The sequence below is a fragment of the Anabrus simplex genome, chromosome 1, assembly GCF_040414725.1.
Source record: "Anabrus simplex isolate iqAnaSimp1 chromosome 1, ASM4041472v1, whole genome shotgun sequence".
In the NCBI taxonomy this organism is placed as follows: domain Eukaryota; kingdom Metazoa; phylum Arthropoda; class Insecta; order Orthoptera; family Tettigoniidae; genus Anabrus; species Anabrus simplex.
Window position 1 is genome coordinate 606,865,691 of NC_090265.1, and position 10,442 is coordinate 606,876,132.

Below are 10,442 nucleotides of genomic sequence, written 5' to 3' on the forward strand. Positions count from 1 at the left end.
AGAAGTACACTCAGCTTCCGCAGCAACTCACAAATTTATTCACAAGATAACTACTGTCACGTCATGACGTGTGGCCTCCAGAGAAGCCTGGTGCGGGTCTTTTGCCATATAGGCGACCTTGATTAAAACCCTTCTATTATTACTAATCTTCTTCCAGTTGAAGCCTAACTCTTTTTTATTTTTTTTAATTTTATTTTTTATGTATTTAGTCTGATCCAGGACACCCTAGATTTGCCATAACCCTTTCAGACCGAGTACGCACAATTGTGCGGGTTCGTATTTTAGTTATCCCTGGCCGCAGTTGATGTTTTTTCGGCGCTAGACCAGACTGCAGTGATTGTGCGGGACTCGTGGCGTGTATTTCAATTGCTTTTAGTATGCGCTTGACCGCCAGGGTGAAGGAAGAAGAGTTTAAAAAGCACAGTTGATCGGCGAGATGACGGGAAGCAGTAGTGCCAAAATTAAGTATTTATTTATTGCATGTATATTAATCTAGAAGCTTTACTGAATACCGGAATATATTCAATGAAGTGTGTACATTGGTTAGTGAACGTAAATTTTGCAGATACATCATCGTATGTGATACAACGAGGTTTTGAATTTTGATACGCACAACTGTGTGGGTCCTGCTTTTTGGATGTTAGTTTTTATTTTGTAAAATAAACTATCAATATGTGTATTGAGGAGCATTTTAGTAAGTTTTTGACATACAAACAAAAATTCACACCTCCAGTTTTCTTTCAGGTCTGAAAGGGATAAGACACAGAATAATACACAATAACAATTTTGAGGGAAGATAAAAAGATTAATGTTTAAAAAAATGATACGTTACAATTAACCATGTTAAATGGCATGAACTCCATATAAATGGTGACGAAGAATCGAAACGGAGTACTTGATGAGTGAGACGACTATCTCATCTTGTAAGCTTCTCGCTAGTTTATATTTTTGTCGCCATGTGACGAAAGATTTGGGAATTGTTCCCCTCGCGCCAAAGAAAACGAATTGAGATATTGATTGAGTTATTTTCTGAAGAACAGAAAATCATGGATTGTACACTGAAATCTTTAAAATCCGTTACACGCTTTTTCCCTTTCCGTGTTTTTCCTGGTGTACCATATTAAGTTTATTCACTATCATGCTGTCTTTGTTCTATTAATTTTTCTTGTTACTCGTTTAATGTCACACTAACACATTGAAAGTTTTTGGCAATGGAGGGATGGAAGAGGCCTAGGATTGTGAAGGTGGCAGCTGTGGCCTTAATTAACGTACAGTACGAGCATTTGCCTGGTGTGAAAATAGGAAACCATGGAAAAGCCATCTTCAGGGTTGCCGATAGTCGGATTCGAACCCACTTCCTCCTGAATGTAAGCTCACAGCTGCGCGACTTTAACCGCATAGCCAACTTGCTCAGTTAAAATTCTTTTGACCGTCCTTTACAACACAATTTTTGCTTCTGCTGTTTTTTTTTTTTTGTATTTTCAACAACTCCCTTCTATACTGTTCTTGTGTTTTATTCTTTCTGTCCTCAGCTTCCTTATTCATGAAATTATGAACACTGAAAAATCTCTCGCATTTCTCCTCTTGTTGAAACAAACTTCAGTTTAAAATTTTCAGTGGTATATTTCACTTTGAGCACAAATGGTAGGAATATGTACTGACAATGAACCGACTTGTTTAACTACTGATGATGCTTGCTCAGTCAAGATGTCACAAGAAGCAGCCCCTTCTCTTCCCTTCCCATCCCTCTTCTGCATTCCACTAGTATACTAGCTGTCAGTCAATATGCGATAGGTCTGCCAGCAGGCTTTGCGTAATGTTTTAAGTGCCAAATTGATTTGAGGCAGTTATAAAATTGTAGTAAAGCAATAACTGACAATAGTCTTGAACAATGAGACTGATGCATCTCACATTCCCTCCAGAATTAAAACTTGTCGTGTTCGATAATCTGTATAATAGGAATCAATTCAACACTTTATATAATGCATAATATTTATTAAGTGAAAACCAGTTTCAATTCATTTGGAATCATCATCAGTTCAGTAAATAAATAAATCAAAAGGATCTTAACACAATCAACATGAAATCTTTAAACACACTTAAAATGATTGTCATGGGTTATATGACATAAAAACACATTAAAATTTAAAAATACATCCTAAGATCCAGATCACAGATAACTGTAGTGCGTTTGTAGACTGTTGAGTGGAGTTTTAAGATAATATATAAAAACTTAAAGTTGGGGAATACCATGAAGTTCTTATTTGTGACTGTGGATATAAAAAACATATGTTAAAAGTGTTCAAATATTCGTAGTCGAATCGTCGATGAAGTTTAAAAAACATGTATCAAAATTGACGATCTTGTAAAGTGCTGATGTTAAGACAATTTGCCGAGGAGTTGGGGGAACATCCTTCGTTGTTTTATAACAGCTGCTTTTTGTGTTGAAAATGTCACTGTTGATGTTGTTGTAGTTGAAGATAAAAAGATAAATTCCTAGGGGCTATACAATACTGGGACATCCTCTCTCCAAGGGTCATAAATATGCAGGACCCTTGCCCTAGGTTATGGGTGAAGTCCTCAACAGTATCTACGGTGAAGAAGATGAACTTTGGTACAGTGGAGAAGGCGGAAGGGGTAAACTCACAGTGTCTGTACTCCAGAGGAGCGGCTATGAAAGGCTTCTGTCTACATGTTAGGGGCGGCCTAATTTTGAACCTGGCAGTAGGTATAAAATGCCTTTGGGTGTGGGGAGCCCATCGTAACAATAGCCTGTATGGATAAAACAGATATGGTGCCTTGGAAAAGGTTAGGGCATTCCCTGCTAAAAGTGACGTGCATCTCTTTGGGTTCTGGGGGAACTGTGAGAAGTGGGCAACCAGCAACTGTGAGAAGTGGGCAACCAGTACCAAACTATATCAAGATTGTGACAGTAAATGTCCTGACACTGACAGGAAAGACAAGAACTGGTTGACTTCATGAAAGAAAAAGATATAGCCATACATGGACTGTGTGAGACCAAGAAGAGGGGTATGGGAGAGATTCCCCTGAAAGAAGGATACGGGCTGTATTACAGTGGAGGACATGAAGCAGAAAATGGAGTAGCCATCATACTTTGAAAAGAAATCCAAGAATATGTGGAATCTACACAATGTGTCAGCGATAGGATGATGGTGATGTGACTCCAGTTTGAAAAGGCATGAAAGATCTATTTCAGTTGTATGCCCCACAAACTGGTTGCATAGATGGACATCTAGAGGACTTTTTAGAGGAAGTGGAGAGACAGATAGAAGTGAAGGAAGTGCTATTGATGGGAGATCTAAATGCACAAGTTTGAATGGAAAGACAAGAAAAGGAAGATGTTGTAGGGCCCTTTGGATATGGAAATGTAAATCCAGAAGGCAAGTTGTTGGTGGATTTTTGCGAGGAACCAAATGATTGTTGGAAACATCTGGTTTAGGAAGAAGAACAGTCAGAATATTACAAGGTATGGTTGGGGAGATATACGAATGAAGACCATGATTGATTATATAATCACAGAGAAAAACACTGGAAGAACCTTTTAGATGTTACAGTCATGCCTGAAGAAACTTTTAGTGGAGATCATAGAGTTGTGATAGGAAAACTGAAAGTGGGAAAGATTGAAAACCCCTCATTAAGAAAAGAGAAAAGAATTAAAGTATGGAAGTTGAAAGACAAAAGCATACAGGAAGAATTCCAAAGGGAAATAATACCCTTGGTATACCATTGGAGATGAGGAATGTTGAAGATGAATGGAAAAGATTTAAAGAAGCACTGGTTGGATGTGCAGAAAAGGTATGTGGTAGAACATCAGGAAATATGAAAGACAAAGAAACACACTGGTGGAATGATAGGGTAAAGATTAAAGAGAAGGAAAAGAAAATGGCATGGAAAGCATAGAAAACATCTAAGACTGTAGAAAGTAGAAGAAAATATGTGGAGGCAAAGAATTTGGCCAAGAAAGTAGTGGAGGAAAAAAAGGGGAAAAGCTGGGCTTTATTCACACAGAAATTGAGAGATGATATGCAGGGAAGTAAGAAATTATTGTATGGTATCTTAAGAAACAAAAAGAAAGATCAAGTAAACACCAGATGTGTGAAGGATGAAGGCAGCATAATATTAACAAAGCCAGAAGAAATAAGAAATAGATGGAGAGAGTATTTTCAGAAGTTACTGAACATGAGAACTAATGACAGTCATTCAACGGACCACCAGGAAAGGCAATTAGTTGATGAAGAAATGGTTAAAGAAATTACAATGAATGAAATTGAAAAGGCAGTAGGAAAGACGAAGAATGGAAAAACTGCTGGAATAGATGAAATTTCAGTGGAGATGATAAAGGCAGGTGGAGCTGAAGGCCTGCAGTGGACGTATTGAGTTCTCAGGATTGTCTGGGAGAATACGGAGGTCCCTGAGGATTGGCAAAAAGGAATAATCATCCCAATTTTCAAGAAAGGCGATAAGAAAGTATTGAAGAACTACAGGGGATATACTCTGATATCTCATGTTGCTAAGATAATTGTGGAAAGTAGGATAAGGTTGAGGGTTGAAAATTAGATACAGGAATTTCAATTTGGTTTCAGAAGTGGAAGGTCAACAATAGAGCCTATTTTCATTATGAGACAACTAATGGAAAAGCAATGGGAGTATGGGAATAATATGGTGATGTCATTCATTGACATTGAAAAGGCATATGACAGTGTCCCCAGGACTAAAGTTTAGGACAGTCTAGTGCAAAAAGGAATTGGACAGGGATTAATAAAAATGATCATGGCAATGTACAAGGAATGTAGTGGTTGTGTGCAAACACAAGTTGTCAGGACAGGTCGGTTCAAAATCACTAGTGGCCTGAGACAGGGTTGTGTTCTATCGCCAATCCTGTTTGCAATGGTAATGGATGACATCATGAGAACAGCAAAGGCAGTATATGGAGGAAGAGAAATGAACATGCTGTTATTTGCAGATGATGCTGTGGTTTAGGGAGAAGAGGACATGAATGTTCAAGAACAGTTGGATGTGGTGAATAGGAAGATCGAAGAATGTGGATTGAAAATAAGTGTAGAAAAGAGTAAAACTCTTGTTATGACTAGAGGGGAGAAAGAAGGGAAAGGTCAGTTTAGACTTGCAGACAAGCCCCTGGGAGTAGTGGAGACGTTCAAATACCTGGGGAGTGAATTAATGGAGAATGCTTGATTGGATGCGGAAATTAGTAAGAGTATTCAAGCTGGAAGCTGTTTCTATCATAGTGTAAGAAACGTATTATGGGACAAAGATGTGCCAGTGGAAGTAAAGGAAACTATACGGTATACAAGATGTATTACGTACCCATAACTACTTAGGGAGCAGAAACTTCGACAATGACAAAGGATGATGAGAGTCAAATACAGGCAGCCGAAATGAAGTTCTTGAGGAGTATGATACAGAAGAGTAGAAGAGACAAAATAAGGAATGAGAAAATCTGAGAAGAAATTGGAGTGGAAAAAATGAATGTTAGAATAGAGAAGAACCAACTAAGATGGTTTGGGCACATAAAGTGAATGAGTGATGAAAGAATGCCAAAAAAAGGTGATGGAAATGCAAATGCAAGGAAGGAGAGGCCATACACGACCACGATTGAGATGGAAGGACACAATCCAATTCAGTATTAGAGAAAGAAACCTGGACTGGGACACAGTATTGGAGGAGGAGTGGTGGAAAAACCGAAGAGGAACCATATTTGCCCCTACCCGGCTACAGCTGGATAATGGGAAATGATGATGATGATGATGATAGTGGTGGGGAAACCTCTGTTATAGAACATTTGGGAACAAAGAAACATGCAAGTGGTTTCAGTCATGAAAGTGGCAACACAAGGTAAGAAAATAAGAATATTTTCATTCTTTAAAATATGTATGAAACAATATAACTGAATAGCAAACTAATATACAATACACTTCGAAAGTCATTTTTACTCATGTTTATATCAGCTCCCAGAAATTTGGTAATCTTAGCTGAATGAAAACCTGGAAATGCTTTTTTGATTCTTTTACCAAGTGGTTGATACAACAATGAATGAATTTAAGCAAGTAAATGGAAAGACCTGCAACCAGAAAATTATTCACATTGACCTTACATGAACACTTTGTCAGATTTGAAAGTAAAATTTCAAGCAAGGTAGACCAAGTTTGGATATCATTGACAAAGGACAAAATTTCAAGGATCATTGATCCCTCCTACTGATGTAAGAAAGGGTTCACTAAAAAAAAAGCAAAAAAAACCCACCACCACTATAATTCCAATCAGAATACTCAAGGCGTAGTGTCCAAACAAATGAGGTGAAGTTTCACTTACAAACCGCGCATGGTGATTATAGCTTCAGTGTAGAAAAAATTAAACAGGATGGATAAAATAAAATATACTCTTCTGAAGTCAGCAGTGCTGGAATGACATACGGCAACTAGCCGGTGTCTAACATCATCGCTCTGGGCTGAGCGAATTCATCTTCTTTGACATTTCGATCAGTATAGTGGAAGAGCTCTGCTAGCTTGAAGACACTGGAACAAAGTGCACGCTCTGCATGTAGTGAGTCTTGGGAAGCAGGGGGAGAGTTTATGCTCATTTCATGGCATGTGAATTCCACAGATTCACCACTAGGTGGCAGATCAATTCAGAATTTAGTTACATAATTAACACTGTTGATTATATAAATTATTAATACAGCGAGATTCAAATAATTCCAAGTCTGTTCATTTTAAAATAAGAATACAGTTTAACACAGAATTAAGACAAATTTCTGATTTAGAATATGGTTTAACATGGAATTAAGACAAATTACTGAGTTGGCCATGCTGTTAGGGTCGCACAGCTGTGAGTTTGCATTCAGGAGATAGTGGGTTCGAGTCCCACCGTCAGCAGCCCTGAAGATGGTTTCCCATTTTAATACGTGGCAAAGTCTGAAGCTGCACTGTAATTAAGGCCATGACTGCTACCTTCCCAATCCTAGCTCTTTCCCATCCTTCATCACTGACAACTTTTGACGTGTTGGTTCTACGTAAAAAAAAAAAAAAGAAAACAACAAAAACTTAAATCTTCAAATGAATTGTTCAGTCAATCAAAATTTGCTGAGGAATTGACATGCCTCACCTTCTTAACAACATAAAAAAATAAAAAGTTAAATTAAACAATTCTGAAGTCTCAAATATACTGAAAATGAACAGTAATAAAGTAGACATAATAAATATCACCACATAAGCAGCAACTGCTGACAAACTTACTGTGTTTACCATTGTCAGAATTATGCTGGTCTCATTCAACCAAGTAATAGGTTGGCCTATATATTCTTATCATAGTGAATGGTTACAATAATTATCTGGCCTCAATAGGAACATGATTCAACTAACTGTGATACGAGGATGGTTTGAAAAGTTCTCGGAATCACCGCTAGATGGTACTGCTAGAGCAACGAGGTTCCCGCGCAGTAATCACACATCCTTTGTGAGTGAACACGTGGAGTGTCAGTGCTCTAGCTGCAGGAGTGTGGTAGTGACGACTCTTTGTTGTTCTTGTTCCCGCGTAGTGATTTGTGACAATGGAAAAAACTGAGATTTGAGCAGTGATTAAATACTTTGTAAAGAAAGGTATGAAAGCAAAGGAAATTCATGCTGACTTTCAGAACACACTGGGGGACTCTGCTCCTTCATTTTCAACTGTTGCCTAGTGGACCAGCGAGTTTAAATTTGGTTGGGAGAGCTTGGATGATGATCCGCGTAGTGGACGGCCAAAAAGTGTTATGACCCCAGAATTTATCGCAAAAGTGCATAAAATGGTTATGGAGGATTGTCGACTGAAAGTGCGGGAGATTGCTGAAGCTGTAGGGATGTCTTCTGAATGGGTATATTATATTTTAACCGAAGAATTGGGTATGAAAAAATTATCCGCAAGATGGGTGCCGCGGCTCTTGACATTGGACAATAAACGCACCAGATGGAAATGTCTGAACAAAGTCTGGCCCATTTTCAGTGCAACCAACAAGATTTTTTACGCCGGTTTGTGACTACAGATGAAACTTGGGTCCACTACTATACCCCAGAGACAAAACAGCAGTCAAAGCAGTGGAAACATGCTGACTCACCACCACCAAAGAAAGCAAAGGCAGTGCGTTTGGCCGGAAAGGTCATGGCCTCAGTTTTCTGGGATGCAAAAGGCATTCTGCTAATAGATTATCTTCCTACTGGCCAAACAATTATGGGGCAATACTATGTAAACCTCCTAGACCAACTACAGGAAAAAGATACGCGAAACAAGGCCTGGTTTGGCAAGGAAAAAGGTCATCTTTCATCAGGACAACGCTCCACCGCACACAAGTGTTATTGCCATGGCAAAACTTCATGAACTGGGGTACGATTTGTTGCCACATCCACCTTATTCACCTGATTTGGCACCATCAGAATTTCATCTATTCCCCAAGCTGAAAATTTTTCTCGGTGGACGGAGATTTTCTACAAGGGAAGAACTGACAGCCGAATTGGAGAGGTATTTTGCAGGCCTGGAGGAATCTCATTTTCGAGATGGGATCAAGGCACAAAACACTATAAAAAATAGAAAACCGGGCGAGTTGGCCGTGCGCGTAGAGGCGCGTGGCTGTGAGCTTGCATCCGGGAGATAGTAGGTTCGAATCCCACTATCGGCAGCCCTGAAAATGGTTTTCCGTGGTTTCCCATTTTCACACCAGGCAAATGCTGGGGCTGTACCTTAATTAAGGCCACGGCTGCTTCCTTCCAACTCCTTGTTCTTTCTTATCCCATCGTCGCCATAAGACCTATCTGTGTCGGTGCGACGTAAAGCCCCTAGCAAAAAAAAAAAAAAAAAAAAAAAAAAAAAAAAAAAAAAAAAAAATATAGAAAGTTGAAGTAATTAGCTGTAGTAATTCTAAACATCCTGTACCTAAAGCTACTTTTTGTTTCAGTGGAAATGGAAAATGCAGAAGATGAATGAAAAAGATTTAAGGAAGCACTGGTTGGATGTGCAGAAAAGGTATGTGGTAGAACATCAGGAAATGTGAAAGACAAAGAGATACAATGGTGGAATGATAGGGTAAAGATTAAAGAGAAGGAAAATAAACATTGAAGTGATTTTCTCAGTTTTTCTTATATATATATATATGCCATCAGGAAAGAAATATTCCTAAAACTTCGGTTTAAATTTTGATGACTGAAAACAAAATTCATAAATATGAATAATTCAGAGAATCGTACAATCAAATGTGGTAAAAGAAGTAAACTCATGTCCTCATCCTGAAGTGTAGCAGCACTTTTTAGGATTGTATTACTTTAATCACATAAATCCATGGCAGTACTGGGAATCAAACCTGGGCCTCGTAATAGTGCTAACTTACTCTGTGGAGATGGATGCCAGATGCAGTAATGAATAGCCACATGTTTATTCTTCAATGTGGAAAGGTTTCAAATCTGTAAATTTAAGTATTTTGAATCTGATCGTACCAAAAAAATGAGGAGATTAACACTGTCAGGATGGGCAGCATGTGTGCTCCTTAAGGACTCAAGTAGAGTGATTGAATGTGATATGTGGCCATAATTACTATTAGTCTTCATTACTGTAACTCACATGGGATTGAAATGAAAATGAAAACCTACAACCTGTTTTCCAGTCAATAGAGTGATTGAATGTGATATGTGGCCATAATTACTATTAGTCTTCATTACTGTAACTCACATGGGATTGAAATGAAAATGAAAACTTACAACCGGTTTTCCAGTCAATGACCGGATCAGGGATGGGATGAATGAAGTCCCCAACTTGCGGTGAGGATATGAATTGCGCTGGCTGCTGAGGCCTGTCGCACTCCTCTGGGGCAATGATTAATGACTGACCGATGAAATGAAATGATAGTGGAGAGTGTTGCTGGAATGAAAAATGACAGGGAAAACCGGAGTACCCAGAGAAAAACCTGTCCCGCCTCTGCTTTGTCCAGCACAAATCTCACATGGAGTGACCGGGATTTGAACCACGGTATCCAGCGGTGAGAGGCCGGCGCGCTGCTGAAATAAATGCATAAAAATATTTTACCAGCATGGAGCTTGAACCTCTGATAGAAAACACAGCATTGGTTGTTAAACACTGTGGCCACAGAGCAGTTATACTTACACAATAACATCTCAATATCAACCCAGTTTCTGATTAACATGGAGCATTCCTTTCATGTGTGTAACACTATTCTATTCATTCATTTATTATTACCTCCATATTACTGGTTTGTCAGCAACAAGTAGGCCTACTGGTATTACAACCCATGTACCTACACAAGAATTTATCATTGGATTCCAGGGAGAGATGTTTTCACTGCAGGTTGCATAAATACAAAGAAATAGGGATGGCTGAATAACCTGGTCTATTGACAGAACTTCAATAAAAATTAAAGAAAG